The 20,777-nt window shown below is 38.3% G+C and overlaps 1 protein-coding gene and 1 pseudogene across 2 annotated transcripts in view; both read right to left on the bottom strand.

Moving 5' to 3' along the window:
- Positions 1-20,777, bottom strand: part of DTNA (dystrobrevin alpha) — a 351,511-nt gene that overhangs the window by 259,670 nt on the left and 71,064 nt on the right. The gene's annotated exons all lie outside the window — the stretch shown is intronic.
- LOC106559058 lies at positions 2,308-2,778 on the bottom strand (annotated as a pseudogene).

Consider the following 20,777-nt stretch of genomic DNA (forward strand, 5'->3'; position numbering starts at 1 on the left):
ATTTAATTAAAATATAGTTATATTTTTATGCTAACATAGGTTGTGGTTCCTTATGTTAAGATTTTCATCATATATCTGTGGGAATAAATACAGGAACTACATAGTTATAAATAATTCCATCATGTTCAAAAACTATGTAAGTTAAAAAGTGACAATAAATTTTGTTTGTAGTTGAAGTTCTGCTTAAACTATCAATTAAACCATAACCCAGCCAACATAAGAAAATTACCTTAAAGTGATATCAGCAGTCATTTTGTGTTTGCTTTTGGTTGGAAGGCAATGTAAAAGCTAACAGTAATGTCACTTCCCTGTTAAGTTGTCATAGTCATTCTCATATGGGTCAAATTTGTATATTTTGTTACCAGAGGCAAGCTTTGTCTTGAATCATTTTATGCACTAGTTCTACTCCTTATAATATATCCATCTAGAGACATTAGCTTTCTAGAAGATATACTGTACTCTATTTCTTTTAGCGTATCCCATCAATATTGAAGCTACCTTCTATTCTTGGAGAAGAGATATATATAAGTTCTATTATCTTCACAGCTATAAGACTTGGCCCTAGGAAAAGAGTCAAAGGTCATCCTTACCTTCATTTGCCTTCCACATTCCTCTCTTTATGGAGTTTTCCCACCTAGCTCCAAAATATTATGTTATCATCAGTACTACCTTTTGACCTAGCCAAGAGACGGGGGAAGACCCTGCCCTGGGCCTCATACTACAGCAGTCCTTGCTGCTCAAGTCCTTTGCCTGTGTCTTTCCCCCAAAGATCTCTGAGTTAGAGGAAGAATGAATGACTCCCTTCTGCAGTGTGCTTTGGGTGCTTGGGACCCTGGAGTTCTCTGCCAAGCAGCCCTGAGACTGTTTCCAGATCTGCCTTCCCAAGGTGGACCTGCCTCTGGTATGTATGCTTTAAAGACTTAGGAGTGGCTGAAGGATGATTTTTTTGTGAGGAGGTAGAAGCAGTAGGTATGAAATAACCCACCAAAAAGCTAAGACCCAAAGAAACTTGGATAAATTAACTTCCAGAATGGGATTAACCTTTCCTCAGAGAGAAGAACTCTGTAGTTTGTTGTTGCTGTTTTCAATCACACCTAGGGATACAGTGAAAAGAAGAGCACCTTCAGCCCCTGGGGGGAAAGTTGAAGATAGTGGAAGAATAATCAGACCAACTGTTAACAAACTTTTTAACAGCTGCAAGTGGGCTTGTATCACAGATTAGAATTTTGAGTCAGCCCAATCATAGAAAGAATCTGTATTTGTCGATAACTATTTCCTGCAGGCTTTCACTGAGTGTTTGGGGGTAACTGAGACAGGCTATGGCAGGACAGGACTGCTGACAAAGATCTTAAGGTGCAGAAAATCTTCATTCCATTTACTGCAGCAGCCCTTCAATGGCTGGAGGTCAGGGCAACATGGTGGAGAGAGAAGTTTTAGATCTGGACAGTTGAGAGCTGGAGTGTGAAAAACGGAGATTTCCTGGGGTTCATGAATGTTGCCTATTAGGCTATGCTTCAAATGCTCTGGAGCATTTCCAAGTTCAGTCTAGCTAAAGAGAAAGTCCTACTTCCTTCCTCAATACATCTAAAGTCAATAGTGAGCTGAATTTAAGCAATAGCAAAGTTGGGTTCAGATCTAGTACATATTAGATTATTTCAATCCCTTTTTCCACCTTCTTCTCCACACAGTAGTGGAGTGACTGAGGAATAAGTGAGCCCTTTTCTGAAAATAAATATTATTTACTGCTATGAAAACCATGAAGGCTGATATAAAATAAAAAATTACAGAACGTGAAGAAGCAGAAAAATATGCCCCCATAATAAAAGTAAAAAAAAAAAAAAAAAGCAGTGGAAATAGACCTACAGATGACCCAGATATTAAACTTAGCAGACAAAGATTAAAAGGAAAGCTATGAGGGACTCCTGGATGGCTCAGTGGTTGAGCGTCTGCCTTTGACCCAGAGTGTGATCCTGGGGTCCTGGGATCGAGTCCCACATCGGGCTTCCTGTATGGATCCTGCTTCTCTCTTTGCCTGTGTCTCTGCCTCTCTCTCTCCTTCTCTGTGTCTCATGAATAAATAAATAAATCTTCTTTTTAAAAGGAAAGCTATGATAAGCATCTTAAAAATATATAGTGGAAAAAAGTAGAAAGCACTCATTAATAGTTGGGGAATTTCAGCAGAGCTATAGGTACAGTAAAAAAGAACTAAATGGAGGGGCGCCTGGGCGGCTCAGTTGGTTGAGCATCTGACTCTATTTTTTATGGTGAAAAAATTTATATTTATATTTATAGCCAGCTGGACTCAGTTTAGATGATCCCAATTTTGTTGGCAACATCCAAAGCATCATAGTCAGGAGCCAGTCGAACATATGCTTTCTTCTGTCCATCAGGCCAGATCAAGGTGTTGACCTTGGCCACATCAATGTCATAGAGCTTCTTCACAGCCTGTTTGATCTGGTGCTTATTGGCCTCGACATCCACAATGAACACAAGTATGTTGTTGTCTTCTATTTTCTTCATGGCTGACTCAGTAGTCAGGGGGAACTTGATGATGGCATAGTGATCAAGCTTGTTTCTCCTGGGGGTGCTCTTTCGAGGATATTTGGGCTGCCTTGAGAGACACAGGGTCTTGGGTCATCAGAATGTAGGTGACGTGAGGATCTTCCTTTCTTTGTGACTCTGCACACTTTTCAGCACTGCTTTCTTAGCTTTCAAAGCCTTTGCTTTGGCTTCAGCTTTGGGAGGGGCAGGGTCTTCCTTCTTCGCCTTCAGTGCCATCTTCGTGAAAGGGAGAGCATCTGACTCTTGATTTCAGCTCAGGTCATGCTTTCAGGCTTCTGGGATCAAGCCCCAAATCAGGCTCCCCACTCAGCAGGGAGTCTGCTTGTCTCCCTCTTCCTCTGCCCCTCCCCCTGCTCTTTCCCTTTCTCAAATTAATAAATAAAACTTGAAAAAAAAAAGAGAACCAAATGGAAATGATAAAAATGAAAATTATGGTACCATAAACACAGGATTCATTTAGAGGGCAGAATAGCAAACTGAACCTAGCAGAAGAAAGGATCAGAAAATTTAAGACAGGCCAATAAAAATCATCCAAATTGAAACACAAGAGAAAAAAAAGAGTAAAGAAAATGGAACAGAAAATCTGTGATTGTAATACAATACGAATGGTCTAACATGTATAATTGGAGCCGTAGAGGCTATGAAAGAGAATGGAGCATAAGAAATATTTGAAGAGGCAAGTGTTTTCCAAAAATGAAGGATTTCAACCCACGTGTGAGAAAAGCTAACTGAAACCCAATAGGAAAAATGTAACAACAAAGAAAGAAAAAAAATCAGTAATAATAGCAACATAGTGAGGCATTTTATAACTAAACTGCTTAAAAACAAAGATAAAGTGTAAATATTAAAAGCAACCAGAGAAAAAAAGACAGCACATACAGGGAACAACTTTGAGAATGTCTGGCTTTTCATCTAAAACACTGGATTGCCATAAGACAATGTAGTATCTGCAAAGTGCTGAAGGAAAGTACCTGTTAACATGGCTTTCACTGTTCAGGAAAAATATCTTTCAATGTGAGAGTAAAATAAAACAGGCAAAAGTTGAAAGCATTCATTTTTGGCAGATATGCACTATAAGAGATGAGAAAGGAAATTTTTCAAGGTGAAAGGAAATTATTCTTGATGTAAGCCTGGATTCACACCCAGGAATGAAGAGAGTAGTAGAATGAATAAATGGTAAAACATCTGGATAAGTATTAAGGACCTTTTAAAAAATTATCATCTATGTATGTAGGTATCTATCTATCTATAAAAGATAATAACTATTTAATGCAAAAATAATAATATATTTACCTAGGAGTACCTACTCATTTACCTATGAGTAAATAAAATATAAGATAAAAAGGAAACAATAGGAAGTGAATAAATGGAATTATAATTTTGTAAGGTTCTTAAGACTGTTCTTTTAGTAATATTATTTGAAAGAGATAATGTTAAAGATAAATAGTTTGTGGGGCAGCCCAGGTGGCTCAGTAGTTTAGCGCCACCTTCAGCCCAGGGTGTGATCCCGGAGACCTGGGATTGAGTCCCACGTCGGGTTCCCTGCCTGGAGCCTGCTTCTCCCTCTGCCTGTGTCTCTCCCCCCCTCCCCCCTCTAATGAATAAATACATAAAATCTTTTAAAAAAAGATAAGTAGTTTGTAATCTCAAGATACAACCACTGGGGGGAAAGCATTCCAGTAAGATATAGTGAAAATAATCAATAGAGGGAAAAAAATGTAATAGTAAGAAATTTAATTAACCCAAAAGGCAAAAATAAGGAACATAAGAACAAGGAACAGATGAAATAAACTAAAAACAAACACCTATATGGTAGACTTAAACCTAACATTACATCCAATGTAATATAATAACCATTCCATTATCAAACTGAATAGAAAAGCACTACCAAACTATATGGTTTTTAAAGAAATATACTTTAAATATAAAAACATAGATTTGTTGAAAGTAAGAGTACAAAAAGATATGCCATAAAAATGTGGGTGTGTCTATATGAAAACATATCGAACCCATCAGACTATAAGGCAAGGTGAATTATGCCCCAAGGAGGGGCATTTCATAGTAATAAAAGGAACAACTCATCATGATGACATACAAATAAAATACAGCTTTAATATCTGTGAAGGAAAAATTGACAGAATTAAAAGTAGAGAAGATAAATCTATAATTATTTAAAGGCAAGCAGAAACCCTTTTAAGGTTCTTTATCCCAACACACATACATGCTATTACTGACCAGCAATAAACTGGAATAGGCTGTGTTTTGGGGAGACCTCTCAGGGCAGAATGCATCTCTGGGACTAGCCTCCAAATTGGATACACAGAAGAAGCAGCCTTAGTACATGACATGGACAGGGGAGTTTCCTTATAGCCAGCAACCCTGGAAGGTTCACAGGTATGACAAATCATGGATTGTTTACTTATGGTTTACAGGTAGGGTGAGTCCACAAACACCCTCACTCATTTCCCCTGGAGGTCATACAAATATTCCTACTTTGTGTTCCATGCGGAGACAAAAATGAGATGAAATGTATCCACATTCTTAATCCCCTCCCTACTGGTTCATCTTGACTGTTGGTTGCTGATTTAGTTGAGTGGAATGTGGGTTCCCTGCAGTTTGGGGTGATCAATAGAGCCCTAGCAACCTGAAGCCCTGAATGTGCCACAGAGGCCACTCTAACAGGTAAACGGCTGTACCACAGGCTTATCCTGGAGGGCATGTGCAAAGCTGTGAGCACTCCCCCTGCAGGTGTGTGAGTCCAGGTTCAGGACTCTGAGATTTTCAGGGAGATGGTGGCATGGGCAGCTAACACTGAATTTTCTATAGCTGAAATCTTGCTTTATAAGCATAGAGCTGAAGACCTGGATGGAATGTTTAGTGTCCTAGATGAAGAAATAGATGAAATTCATGACAGGATCTAGTTCTTTAAGAAAGACTTTGAAGCCTTAGACACGTTTTTGTTGGAGGCCAGACTTGAAACAAAGCTACTTGAAATGCTGAGTATGAAGGTAGGTATTGTAAAATGGAATAAGTCTCACTTTTTTTTTAAGATTTTTTATTTATTTATTCATGAGAGAGAGAGAGAGAGGCAGAGACACAGGAGAGAGAGAGAGAGAGAGAGTGAGAGAGAGAGGCAGAGACACAGACAAAGGCAGAGGGAGAAGCAGGCTCCATATAGGGAGCCCGACGTGGGACTCGATCCTGGGTCTCCAGGATCAGGCCCTGGGCTGAAGGCAGTGCTAAACCACTGAGCCACTGGGGCTGCCCAAGCCTCACCTTTTGAAATTAAAATAGACTTGCTAGAAAAGAAAGATGAAGGAAAGAAATCAATCCAGAACCAGACGAGGTGATGGTTGCTATTAGAAGAATACAGTAGTCATTGAAGGATACATTGGAATCCATCTAATCCCAAGTGACCTAAACCATAATAATCTTAAAATTTATGCCAGAAGAGTAAAATGCAACTATAGATATTATTGAAGAAAAGTTTTGATAAAATTTCCCATCTTTAGGAAAGTTTAAAACTACTTCCATATGAAAGTAAGGGATGGAAAGAATGAGTGACTCAATGGACAGAATGGGGAAAAAGATTGAAATGCAAAGGTGTGTTTGGAAAAATCTCTGTATAAGAAGGATCACCAGATCCAGTGTTTGAATACTAGCTGATGACTATGGATTTGTTTGCTACCCTTGGAGATGACGTGGATGATGGCCACTAGGAGCTGGATATAATAAAAGGGTCAGGGATCCCTGGGTGGCGCAGCGGTTTGGCGCCTGCCTTTGGCCCAGGGCGCGATCCTGGAGACCCGGGATCGAATCCCACGTCGGGCTCCCGGTGCATGGAGCCTGCTTCTCCCTCTGCCTATGTCTCTGCCTCTCTCTCTCTCTCTCTCTCTGTGACTATCATAAATAAATAAAAACTAAAAAAAAAAAAGGTCAGATCTTAGAGGCCACTTAGATGGGAAGCTTTGAAGACACATGTATGCCCTCAAGCAAACGTTTCCTTAAAACTTTTGAAAAAATTACTCATATGTGTAACAAATTAGCTAGAGAAGATAAAAGCTTACATATATTAATACTCTTCAAAGCAATTGTGCATCTTTAGAATCAGAAAATGCAAAGATTGAACATGAGGTTCAAATACCTGACCAGAAACCAACAACTGAACTATATCAAGAAAATGAAATAAACCTCACAGGAAATTAACTGTACAGGAAGGAAAGAGTTGAAAAAGAGGAGAAATATTCCATGGCACATAAGCTCCCCGAAAAATCAGATACTTACAGACAAGAAAGACTTCCATTTTATTGTACTCTTTAAGTAGTAGAAGTATGACTTGATGACCAGACCACCACAGCATCAGAGAAAACAAGCGTTTTTCCTGAACTGTACAGCAACTAGGTACATTTGGAACTTCTTTGTTCTTTCTTTCGTCTTGATTTAGAGCGGTTTGGAGGGAGGGAGGGAGGAGGGATGGTAGTGGGGAGGAGGGAGGCCTTCCTCAGGAGTAAGGAGTCGTATTCATTCCTCCTCTTCCTTACTCCTTTCGTTTTCTTCCCTCCTTCCTTCTTTCTTCTTCTTTCTTCTCTTTCTTTCTTTCTTTCTTTCTTTCTTTCTTTCTTTCTTTCTTCTTTCTTTCTTTCCTTTCTTTCTTTCTTTCTTTTACATTTGGAACTTTAAAGGCTATTTCAGTTTGCCAAAAACTTTCCTTTCTATAGTTTAGGACTACAGTGGAAGTATGCTCAAATAAGATTTTATTGCTTAAAAAAATGAATCTGCCTTCTCCCATCTTTTGCCTGCTCTCATTACGCACATTCCTGGTATGGCACATGCGAATGCCAACATGCAGTCACATGTGAACAAAATAAGATGACCCCTACCTTATTTAGACAAATGTGGTCTCTTCTAGCAGTTCCTCAGTGATATTTGAAGGTGCGAAACTTAGGCATTTGGGTGGTTTGGTAGTGGTGGAGTGGTGGTTATAAGGTTTTAAGAAACATTTTTATTCCTGATATCTTTTCTCAGAGCCCTAAAATTCCAGAGGTAGCTACTACTTTACCTGGCAGGACTTTTTCATGCACAGCTCTGGTAGCCCCATACATAGAAGTTAAAGGAATAAAGGAAGCAGAAATGTACAAGCTGAACAAAAGCTGCTAGGTGCAAAGTTAACTGTATATGTGGAATGGGAACAGGATCAAAGGAAGGGCAACCCATGTGTGTAGAGTGCCTACTATGTGCAGAGGACCTTTATGTATGTTATTTTGCCTAATCCTTGAAATTCTACCTTTTAGGCATTATTATTTCCATTTCACAGATTAAGAAACTGAGTCTCAGATTAAATGACTCAGGTTATTAGGATTAATAAATAAAGGTACATAAATCTGATCATATATCTCCATGATTCTAAAGCTCTAAAATTTTCCCTTGTATTGAGAAATAAAGAGGTTTCCTTGGAAACCTTGTAGTATTTCCCTGGAGCTCAAAGACTTGGTGCTGTTCTATCGCAAGGCATATACTATGGGTGTTGGGAGTTTGAGGGCAGTGGGGAGAAAGCTCCTTTTTTTTTATCACTTAATAATGGGTGAACCTGCACCAGGTTAGACTCTGAAAAAAATCAAGAAGAAGGAAAAGGGAACCTGATGGGAGGGAGAGATAGGGTGACATAATATAGTTATTTCATTATCTCACTTAAAGCTGTAAGAGTGTGTGGTGCTAGAGCAGACTCTGAATTCACATTCTACCTCTGCCAAGTCCCACACTGAGTTACTTAATCTCTCTACACCTGTTTTTCACCTGCAAAAAGATGATAATATTTATCTCAGAAAATAGCTATTGTGAGTACTGAATGAGTTATTATATGTTAAATACTTGGAAAAGTTGTTTAGCACATGGCAAATTCAATTAGAGTTCCTATCATCATCATCATCATCACCATCAGAGTAATTATGTGAATCAGAATATCCTCATTTAATACCCATCTTTTACAACAGTGGAAGTTTGGGGGAGGGTAAGAAAAACAGCAGATTTGAATCACCTAGAGAGCTTTTGTTATAACAAGATCCAAGCCAAAGTGGACCAACTATCAGTTTAATCAATCTCTAGGGGTGGGTTCTGAGTATCTATTTGCTTAAAAAGTCCTCCCTGGACTCTAATGTGAATCCAGGGTAGAGAACTTCTGCTCTATATTATCAAAAATAGATATTGTAATAAATACCTGCTCTATACTATCAAAGTTAGTTTTTGCCCACTAATCTTTCTTATTGGGATTGATACTAAATTTATCAAGTTAGTGTTTTGCCTACATACCTGACTGAATTTTGACATGATTTCAGGAGCTTGCACAAATGCATTTTATTTCACATGAAGGTAGTGATCATGGACATTAGCTGCAAGCTTTTATAATACAAAGAAAAGTGACTTGGGTGTTCCCAAAATTAATAGAAGAAAATCTGATATTAAGCTTTACAAATACTTCGTGACATCTACCATGGCCTGATTCATTTGTGGGGCATGTGTGTGTGTGTGTGTGTGTGCGCGCGCGCGCATGTGGTGTGCCCAGCAGTACCTAACTATTTTTGGAATGAGGTAGGATGTATAAAGCATCAGCTGTGATATAAAACCCACAAAGGCAAAGTGGCAGTGAGCACGACCCTTTGTGGAAAGTCAGAGACTCGGCATGGTGTAATCCTTTTATTAACTCAAAGTAACAACGGGATAAAACTCTTGCTAACATCAAAGTGGTCACCTATTAGGAGCATCTCGAATTACCTGGCAAATGTGTAACCATTCAGGTTCCCTTTTCTGAATTGGGGGCAGACCATTTATAAACTGATCAAGTCTAGTCTCTGTTTCTGGATGAAAGCACCTGTGAGCCCACAGTGGGAAGGCTGGCAAAACACAAGATAATCTATGGTGTTTGTGGTATTGGTCTTCTATCGTGGTAGTACTTTAGAAACATTGTGGGATTTAAAATAAAATATAGGTGCTTGGGCCTCCTACCCAGAGATCCTCCTAGAACAGATCTTAAGTGGGGCATAAATTTGGGTGCTTCTACTGTGCAGTTAAGGTTGAGAACCACTATTGTGGTGGAAAGGACGTAAACGTTGCAAGTAGATTATCAGAGGCTTGAAATGTTGCTGTTCTGTCCACTTCATGTAGGGTATTGGGAACTTAATTAAATTATATAAACCTCAATTTCTCAACTGGAAAAAGAACTTACCATAATATACCTTGCAGAGCTGTCATGAAGACAAGGGGCAAACCATGTATAGCACTTAGCATGGTGTCTGGCACGTGGTAAATATTCAAAGAGTGTTTATGAAACACCCCATAACTTTATCTTCAATACTCCTCTCTTCTCTGTAGGAGTCCTTCTTCCTCTGGAACCTGTGCAAAGCCTCTTTTTTGGTGTCCCCATATGGCCTTGCTTTCCACAGAGGTTCCCTCTATTCTGAACCTTCCTGAGTATCTTCTTTACTTTATCTGTATCTAGTACAGGGATTCCCAACCACTGGGATCTCCTGCAGGACTTTAAAAATTGCTGATGTCTGATTCCTACACCAGCATTTTCTGACCTGAAATCCTAGTTGCTAGTATAACTTCTCCACATGTATAGCAGTCCAAGTCTGTGTAAATCTTCAGAATTTTTTTTCAATATTGGAATAATATGCAAGTTATCAGAGATAAGGAAAAATACACAGTAAGCATTTGGTAAGTGATTTATCCATTTATTCCTTTAGGGAGCATTTTTTCGTTGAGCTCTTCATTTGTGCTAGGTAATGAGTATCAGAGGTATTTTAAGATTGTCCCTGTTTTCAGTGAGTTCACAATGTAGTAAACTGAAAGATATTCATCAAGTTTTTATCAAGTGCTTAGGAGATAGATGGTGATATCTGAGGTGCTGAAGATAGAAAAGTAGAGGGATCCCTGGGTGGCTCAGCGGTTGAGTGCCTGCCTTCGGCCCAGGGTGTGATCCTGGAGTCCCAGGATCAAGTCCTACATCGGGCTCCCTGCATGGAGCCTGCTTCTCCCTCTGCTTCTCCCTCTGCCTGTGTCTCTGCCTCTCTCTCTCTCTCGTCACTCACGAATAAATAAATAAAATTTAAAAAAAAATAGAAAAAAATCCCCATGCTCAGGGACTAGGTTCCAGTGGGAGACATTAAAGGAGTATTGTCTGGGACTTACAATCAGGGATATAAACTTCCATCTGAGGATGGACATATGGGAAGGCTTTCTGAGGAGATGGGAGAACTGATTCTTGAAGAACATGGAATTAGGCAGCAAAGGCAACATATATGTGCTAGTTAATCTTATATGTCAACTCAACTGGGCTACAGTGCCCAGATCTTTGGCCAAATATTATTTTTGATATTTCTATAAAGGTGTTTCTTGTGAACAAGATTTACATTTAAATTGGTGGCTTTGGAATAATGTAGAATATGGGTTAGCCTCCTGCAGTCAGTTGAAGGCCTTCATAGAATAAAGACTGACCTTCCATGAACAGGAGACAAACTCTGGCCTTGAATTGCAATATTAACTCCTCCTGAGTTGCCCACCCTGCAAATTTTAGACTTGGTAGTCTCCATAATCCTGTGAGCTGATTCCTTAAAAAAAATCTCACTGTGTATGTATACACATCCAATATTGGTTTTGTTTCTCTGTAGAAACCTGACAAGTAAGGTATGCATTTGAATCAGATGTATCTTTTCCTATTCTCCTCAAGATTGAAGTCCCATCCTTGACTTCCTTTTCACTAAGGAATAGATGCCATCCAACATGATTCCTTCTAACTCCCTTTTCATTTACCTGAAAGGACCCCCTTGCCTTTATTGGGTCATTCCTTCTCTGTTTCCAAGGACAAGTACTCTCTTTCTTTCCTATGACTAATCTTTCACTAGTGCTCCAGATCCTTCTCAAGCATTCCTTTGGGAGTATAGTTCAATAATCATTTCCTCTTTCACAGGTGCAACTCCTTCTCTGCTTTCTCTTGAGTTGTGCTTGTCTTCACAAACTAACATACGTCTACACACATGAATGAGTGAGTGTGTGTGTGTGTGTGTGTGTGTACAGTCATGAATATGACATAATCTCTCAGCGGGGTAGATTCAATGAGGTTAGATCCTGTAGGGCTATTTCACAGGAAAGTGGTGCATAGTATGTGGCTTTTCATGGCTGGAGTTCATGTTAGGGTCAAAAGTTCTGTATTGGAGAGGACATGAACTCAGAAGAGTAACACCAGTTTTCTCAGGCCAGTCAGGAGGCTTGACTGACAGTTATGAACATCTTTGAGTAATGAATTAGCACTTGATAAATGATGTTTTTCCAGAGAAAAACTTTGAAAAGGAATCATAAATGGGACCGTTTATGATTATGCGTAGAGAAATTTAAGATTACAGGAAAAAAAGTAGGGAAAATGAAAGGATAAAAGAGGAGGGAAGGAGATCTGGAGATGAAGGGAAGATGAGTGGCACAAGGGAAATTTGGGGCAAGTGAAATGAGCCCTAAACAGAAGCACCAAAAGGTTACTTAACCTACAATCCTAAATATCCTTTTCTTTATAAAATAACATCATTTACAAGCAGTAAATTTTGAGAGACAGTAATTCTCTGTCTCTCTCAAATTTGTAATGACAGATTGCCGTAACAAATCATAGCACTGTGTGAGTGTACACACACACACACACACACACAACTGCAGTGTAGAGTATGGCTTGGGGGCTACACTGTGCTGAATTATTGGCAGTAAAAGTGTCTGACTTCTGATAAACTATGAAATCCCGTATTTCATTTTTTTTCTTGGCCCTAGTTTTGCAAAATTACCCTTCATTTTGTTGAACAACAAAGACGGATTCATATTAAAGGTGTCCCTTTTCAATCTATTGCTCACATAGAATATTCCTATTTCTATAGAAACAATAGTTTTTTACTTTCCTAACATTACAAAGAACATTTTCTCCAGAAAGCAACATTTGTGTAAAGAAAACTGCATAATTATAACATGCAGGAAAATAACATATAATTGTATCTTTTCAAAAAATAAACCTGCAGAATAAAGAACTTGATAGTGACATTATAAGTAGGGCAAGGATAAAAGCTTTACAGAATTCTCTCTTGGGTGAAAAGCTTATTAAATTCTAATTAGGCACATGTATGTAGTTTGTGAATATAAATTCTAAAAGAGTAGAAAATATGCTGTTTGGGATCCCTGGGTGGCTCAGCGGTTTAGCACCTGCCTTTGGCCCAGGGCATGATCCTGGAGTCCCAGGATCGAGTCCCACGTCGGGCTCCCTGCACGGAGCCTGCTTCTCCCTCTGCTTGTGTCTCTGCCCCTCTCTCCCTCTCTCTCTCTCTAACCCCCCCCCCTCTCTCTATCATAAATAAATAAATAAATCTTTAAAATAAAAAGAAAATATGCTGTTGGATTTTTCTATGCTCTGTTGGAAGAATCCTTAGAATGTCTTAATTGAATTTTATATTAAAGTAGCAGATAGAATAATAAAGGCAGAGATAAAGGCTATGTTTCCCTATCGACCTGTTGATATAAATCCCAAATTTATAGGTTTTAATATTTATTAGTTATTACAGAATGGCATAATAAAATAGCATAAGCAGGCTTTGTACATGTTCCAACTTAATAATTTCTTATTACGTATATGTTTATAATTCTGTTTTACAAAGTCTAGCATGAAATCTGTATAAAACAAAATTTTAAATAATTCCATTAAGGATCACATCCAAATTCTCACATATTCAATCTAAAAATATGTCAACAGTTAGAGTTCATTTTAAATAAATTCTTTTGTTTTGCCTGATTTTAAGACTCTGTCAAGCTAAGTAATGGCAAGTTCATTTTTAGTTTTTGAAGTGAATACACCTGCCATAATCTCAATTCATAAAGCAGAGAAAATGATTCAAGGCCTTCTACTGATAGTTATCATTTAAAATGACAGCATCCAAAATGTCCAAACTTATTCTCCTTAAAAAATTGTTTGTTTTTTAGTTTTCCTAGTTAGTTTTATTAGTTGACACAAATAAACTACAATATAGTTTCTATTGTTATTACTTCAAGAATGTTTGGGGGAGGAGCACCTGAGTGGCTCAGGTCAGGATCTCAGGTTCCTGGGATAAAGATCTCAGTGGGGAGTCTGCTTCTCCCTCTCCTTCTGCCCCTCCCCTTGCTCATGTGCACTCTCTCTCTCAAATAAATAAATAAAAATCTTTTTTTAAAAATGTTGTGGGGGATACTAAGTTACACAGAGAAACCACAATGTTCAACCATTCCTCAATTTCAATGGAATAGTTTTAATTGTCAATGGAATTGAAAAGGCCAAATTTGTGGAATGTTGATCATAAGCCACGGTGGAATTTGCTCAGTGTCCTTCCAACAGGTGAGATTACAGCTATCAGGGTATTTCAGTTACTAACTTAGAAAAACTAAATTCATATAACAGCAGATGTCATTGTAAAGGAAAAAGCTGATGATGGCATCAAAGTATAAGATGGATGGTTTTAAATCTCTTAGCATATAAAGCTGCAGGGTCCTTCTATTGTGAATATATTTCACACTACGGATCAGGAAGGTCTCTGAGTCCATGGTATGTATGCCTGACTGATGTTTTATAGTGGATTCAGTGGGATGCCTGAAGAACATTCTTTTACATGGAAGATCAGAGTCAGAATCACAGTTTGGAAACTGCATTCTCCCACTGTGAATGTGATAAGATGTCCAGCAATGAGCAGAGAGGTTACGAATGGAAGACACTAGCACAGCAGCTCTAATGATCCATAACAACTTGCATGGTCTGTCTCTGGGATCAAAGAAGAGAGGTCATGGGCATGTGTCCATGCATAGAATTTTTTCAAATCCCTTTTTTGAAACATGTATATAGGAGGTTATGGAGGGAAGCCTATGTATTGGTTTAGTTTCATTGTCCACTAGCACATTTTTAAAAATGTCAAAGCTTCTGGAATTTTTAATTTACTGGAAACTGGTGTCCCAGCTTCCAAAATTGCTTAAATCAAAGTTCCCAAATCCAGCTTTATAACACTTAAACAGCTTAATGTCACCTGACACTTTTTTTTCTCTTCTTCTTTTTAAAGATGCATTATTTTGTTGTCTCCTATACCACCCCTCTCTCCTAGTTTCCCTCCTGTTTTTCTTTTTTTTTAATAAAATAATTTTTATTGGTGTTCAATTTACCAACATACAGAATAACACCCAGTGCTCATCTGGTCAAGTGCCCCCCTTCAGTGCCCGTCACCCATTCACCCCCACCCCCCCGCCCTCCTCCCCTTCCACCACCCCTAGTTCGTTTCCCAGAGTTAGGAGTCTTTATGTTCTGTCTCCCTTTCTGCTTTTTCCCACACATTTCTTCTCCCTTCCCTTATATTCCCTTTCACTATTATTTATATTCCCCAAATGAATGAGAACATACACTGTTTGTCCTTCTCCAATTAACTTACTTCACTCAGCATAATACCCTCCAGTTCCATCCACGTTGAAGCAAATGGTGGGTATTTGTCGATCCCTCCTGTTTTTCCATCAATTCCTTCTCAGTCTTTTCCAAAGCTGTTTCCTCAATGATGGACTCTCTATCTCATGGTTCTTGCTTTGTTTTTCTCTGTTCTCACACATCTTCTCTTGGTAATCATATATATATATATATATATATATATATATATATATATATATATTTTATATATTTTATATATTTTATATATAATATATAAATATATTTTATATATTTATATATAAATATATAAATCATATATATTTATATATATAAAATTATAATTTTATTTATTTATTCATCACAGAGACAGACAGAGGCAGAGACCTAGGCAGAGGGAGAAGCAGGTTCCCTGCAGGGAGCCCAATATGGGACTCAATTCCAGGACCCTGGGATCACGCCCTGGGCCAAAGGCAGATGCTCAAACACTGAGCCACCCAGGCGTCCCTTCTCTTGGTAATCTTATCCATTCCTCTGTCCAACCTAGATCTTTCTCCTGATCTCTAGACTTGTATGCCTACTTGCCCACCTAACATTTTCATGAATGTATTTCATCAAATTTCACAGTTATGGAGTTCTTGCTACATGCCAGGCATTGTGTTAAAAGGAGAAAAGACACACTATCCATGCCTCCAAGAAAACTCACATGTGTCTCCCTCCCCTCTCTCTTCAAATCTGTTCTGCAATGGAGTCATCTCGTCTGGGTATTATAGTTAGTTGAATGGTGCTCCCTCCTCCCCAAAGATATGTCTATCCAGAACCTGTGAATGTAATGTTAGTTGGGAAAAGTGTCTTTGTATATGTAATTAAATTAAAGATTTTGAGATGAATTCATCCTGGATTAGGAGGAGTCTGAAATCCAATGACATACAACCTTATAAGAGACAAGAGACAAGAAGACAGACACATAATGAAGATGGAGGCAGATGGGAGTGATGCAGCCAGAAGCCAAGGCATGCTGGAATGGCCAGAAACTGGAAGGGGCAAAGAAGGATCCATTTTTAGAGCCTTCAGAGAGAGTGTGGCCCTGGCCCTGCAGAGATTTGATTTTAGACTTCTAGCTTCCAGAATCAGAAGAGATTACATTTTTCCTGTTTCAAGCCACTAAGTTTGTGGTAGTTTGGAACAGCAGCACTAGGACATTTGATGGGATGAGCACTGGGTGTTATACTGTGTGTTGGCAAATTAAATTTAAATAAAAAAATTTAAAAACCACAAAAAACAAAACCCAGCCCTAGGAAATGGATACGGTACCATTTATTAATTCCCCTCAGCTCAAGTGGTCCAATTCTGTATATTTAAGTTGATTTATACTTGTCTGGTTATTGTCCCTCTTCCCTGTTAGATTACTACTCCTTGAAAGTAGGACTGAATTCCTTTTCTATTGCTAATGCTTAATACTTCACACATGGTAGATATGTTGCAATAATGAAGCAAAGGATTTTTTGTTTGCCTGGTTAGTATCGAAATAGCATCAATCTACTGTAATAAAGATCAATCTTCTCTAAACAGTCTTGATGAATACCTTCAGATTCAGTGTAATATTTCTTTTTTTTTTTAAAGAATTTTTGTTTATTTATGATAGTCACAGAGAGAGAGAGAGAGAGAGAGGCACAGACATAGGCAGAGGGAGAAGCAGGCTCCATGCACCGGGAGCCCGATGTGGGACTCGATCCCGGGTCTCCAGGATCGTGCCCTGGGCCAAAGGCAGGCGCTAAACCGCTGCGCCAGCCAGGGATCCCCAGTGTAATATTTCTTAAGCTACTCCTTTACACAAAAATATTTATCACCTATACTGATTTTTAAAAGTAAACTCCAGCCTCCTTAACATGAATTTCAAACTGTTAAAATGTGGAACTGATCTTTTTTTTTTAAGATTTCTATTTATTTATTCATGAGAGACACAGAGAGGGAGAGAGGCAGAGACATAGGCAGAGGGAGAAGCAGGCTCCCTTTGGGGAGTCCGATGTGGGACTCCAAGATCATGACCTGAGTTGAAGGCAGACACTCAACCACTGAGCCACCCAGGTGTCCCAAGATGGAACTGACCTTATTGTGAGGGAACTATCTGACAACTATCTCTGAGAGCTCCAGGTTAGCTCAAAGATATAACTGAGAATACTAGAAAGCCATGTTGATAAATTGAGAATGTTAAAAGTTTTAGGGGAAACTTGAAAATTAACAGATTCTGAAATGAGAGCTATAGAAATAAAACATGGAAGAAGGCCCAAGAAGAATCATACTCTTAAGTATTTTGTGCTTTTAAAACTATTACATTTAACAAGTATTTTTCAAAGATAGATCTTTTAAGTCATTTAAATTATTTGATCAAAGTTATTTTGTTGTTAAATATTCCTTTCAATTTTTATGACTCTTTAATATATATATATATATTTGTACATTAAAATATAGATGCTTTGCTAAGTCATTTGGGGGAAAAACACAGCAGAGGAGCTCATATGGAGCTATTCACATAAGGTACAGTGAATGCAAAACCGTTTCCTTAAAGCAGGCTTCCCTAAATATATCATTCATAATTATGTATGTTTTGTTTTTAAGACACAAAGAGCTCTGCTTGGTAAATGTCTATTCTTTCTTTATCTCAGATCTACAGCTGGCAGCCGCCACAGGCACACACACTGCACTCACACACTACTCTGATTAACCCTGTTTGTGGAGGGTCAATGCATTTATGACACAACTAAACAGCAACAGAAGGAGACACAGATATACTTAATAGTATTAGTTATTTGCATATAAAATGGTCCAATTAAAAGGCTTGGTATGTATTTGAACAAATGAGTATAAAGCAGCTTAAAAAGCATAATCCATGTCAATCGAAAATTTTACTGAAAGACAGATGGATGGGAGATAATAAGCATAATTTCTAACTAAAAATACACAAATGAAAGGGTTTTACATTTAATATTCTTCTAGGAGAGTTTTTTCTTAACAATAAATAAGAACATGACTTTCACAACTAAAGCTAGACTCTTTAAAAATCCTTTGAAAGGATGGGGAGATGAGCAGAGGAGGAGGGGGTAAGGGGGCACAGCAACCTTCCTACAGAGCATATTCATAAGAAGATGTTTATGGACCAAGAGTGAGTCAAAGAATGTGCATCAAATATGAACTCATAAAATATAAGTCCCCTGCATTAATTTTCCACAGCTGCCATGACAATTGAGAGAAAGCTGGTTGGCTTGAAACAACAGACATTTATTCAATCATTGCTCAGGAGGCCTAAAGTCCTCAATCAAGGTCAGCAGGGTTGGCTTCTACTTGAGGCTCTCAGGAGAATCCGTCCATGGCTTTTTTCCAGCAAAGGTATCTGCCACCATTCCTTGGTGTTCCCTGGCTTGAGGCAGCAAAACGCCAATCCACCTTCAAATTCACACAACTTCTTCTGTGGTGTCGCTCTACAGGTCCTCATTAGTGCGATGCCAGGAACTGGATTACGATCCACCCTAATCCACTCTGATATCATCTTAACTATTATATCTGCAGAAGCCTTCTTTCCAAATAAGGCCACATTCTGAGTTCCAAGTGCATAGGAATTTGGGGGGTACTATTCAGTTTAATGCAACCCTCAGTCTTTGGAGTTCTCATACTTCACATTGTAACTCATGAGCTAAGTGCCCCATACTCAGAATTTGACCATGCTGTTTCTTAATTTGCAATATGTTCAAAGGTACAATGCCTCACGATATCAATTTTTCCTGCATTTAGCCAATAAATTTGGGGAAGATCTTCAAAGATACCACAGAATTTTCTGTGCACTCTCAAATGGCTGATTGTCATGGTGACTCTTTTTGTTTTTTTAAGATTTTTATTCAGTAGTCTTGAAATTTGATGTGCCTCACAATTGCCCAGGGGCTTGTTAAAATACAAGCCCCTGGTGATCCTGATGCTGACACATGGGGACCATACTTTGAGATTTCACTTCCCTAACTCATAGATACTCAGATCGGAGTTCCTATTACTCTCAAGAAGGAAATCTTTTTCCTTATAATCTAGCTGCTTCCTTCTACTATTACCAATAAGGTGAAGAGAAACAGAATGCAATGGTGAAGAAAGACAAGGAGGAGGATGCTGGCATAATACATCTATTATTAACTTCTGACTGATGATGAAATCTAAGAATAGCATGAGGTGGAATGATTATACCAATCTTGGGCCAGTCTGGTGTTCCTGAAGAACTATAAACCCATATTTGAAAAACAGGGAAGGCTTTTTATTTTCCTTCATACTTTCTGAATGTAGCTTGGTGTCTCTAAATTTTGGTAGATTTAAGGCAACTTCAGTGCAGAGTAATAAATATGAAATTATGGACATGGTTTACTTTCTTTTATTCAATTAGAGGTGTTTGGTGTGTGTGCCTGTGTGTATAATTTTAAAGAAGTTTTTAGTAGAACTATTGTGATAGTTTTTATTTTAAGAAACAGCTGCAGGGATCCCTGGGTGGCGTAGCGGTTTGGCGCCTGCCTTTGGCCCGGGGCGTGATCCTGGAGACCCAGGATCGAATCCCACATCGGGCTCCCGGTGCATGGAGCCTGCTTCTCCCTCTGCCTGTGTCTCTGCCTCTCTGTCTCTCTCTGTGTGACTATCATGAATAAATAAATAAAATCTTTAAAAAAAAAAAAAAAAAAAAAGAAACAGCTGCTGTGGGGAGACCCCTGGATGGCTCAGCGGTTTAGGGCCTGCCTTCGGCCCAGGGCATGGTCCTGGAGTCCCAGGATCGAGTCCCACATCAGACTCCCTGCATGGAGCCTGCCTCTCTCTCTGCCTGTCTCTGCCTCTCTCTGTGTCTCTCATGAATGAATAAATAAAATCTTAAAAAAAAATAGCTGCTGAATAAATCAGTGTCGTATACCTCTAGCACAACAGCTAATGGTTTCAAACTGGTTTTACAGAAAACACCATAGATATAGCCTTATAACTTTACCAGAGGCCCTAGTATACGGAAAAAAAAAACCCAAATGATATTAATACCTTAAAATACAAGTAATGATAATGTAGAGAATAGAAAGAAAAAATACATGCCGTCAAGTAACTTTTAATTTAAGTTTATTATAATTGAATAGGTGTCCTGATATAGCATTTTAAATTTTCTCCTGGACAAGTAGATAAAAATAGTTACAAAAATGAAATTTATTGTTAAATAAAAATCACAATATGCACAAAATTTGCCAGTATAAGGATTATAAGTCATGATTTACTATAAACATCCATTTATAACCTTTTCCTCTTACACGACAACTATGTGTGGCAAAATTTTAATATTTTTTTATCATTTACGAGGTATGATAAAAATGGATTCTTTTTTATATAGTTAAATCGCTAATTTGTGAGGAAATCAAAGTATTTTAAGATTTCAGTAGCATTGTTAAGAAAGCCTGGTAGACTCAGCTATAATATTGGGAAAGCAGCAAATACCAAAGTTAGAAGAAAGAAGTTCCTTTGTCAGTATTTCAAGACACCAGATAGTACAATCTTTTACTATAATATGTGTTTTAGAAAACAAGCAAATCATATCCCAGGGCAGTAGTTTCAGTACTGAGCACATGTGTAATATTCCTAAAGATCCCAATGATAGTATTTCAAATTTCATCTTAATTTCTTTTTAAGGATGTTAGGAAAACAGTATTTTTAGGGGCACCTATTTCATCTTTGAAAGAGCTGCTAAAATGTATTATTGTCATATTTG

This window comes from Canis lupus, chromosome 7 (assembly GCF_011100685.1).
Source record: "Canis lupus familiaris isolate Mischka breed German Shepherd chromosome 7, alternate assembly UU_Cfam_GSD_1.0, whole genome shotgun sequence".
Classification (NCBI taxonomy): Eukaryota; Metazoa; Chordata; class Mammalia; order Carnivora; family Canidae; genus Canis; species Canis lupus.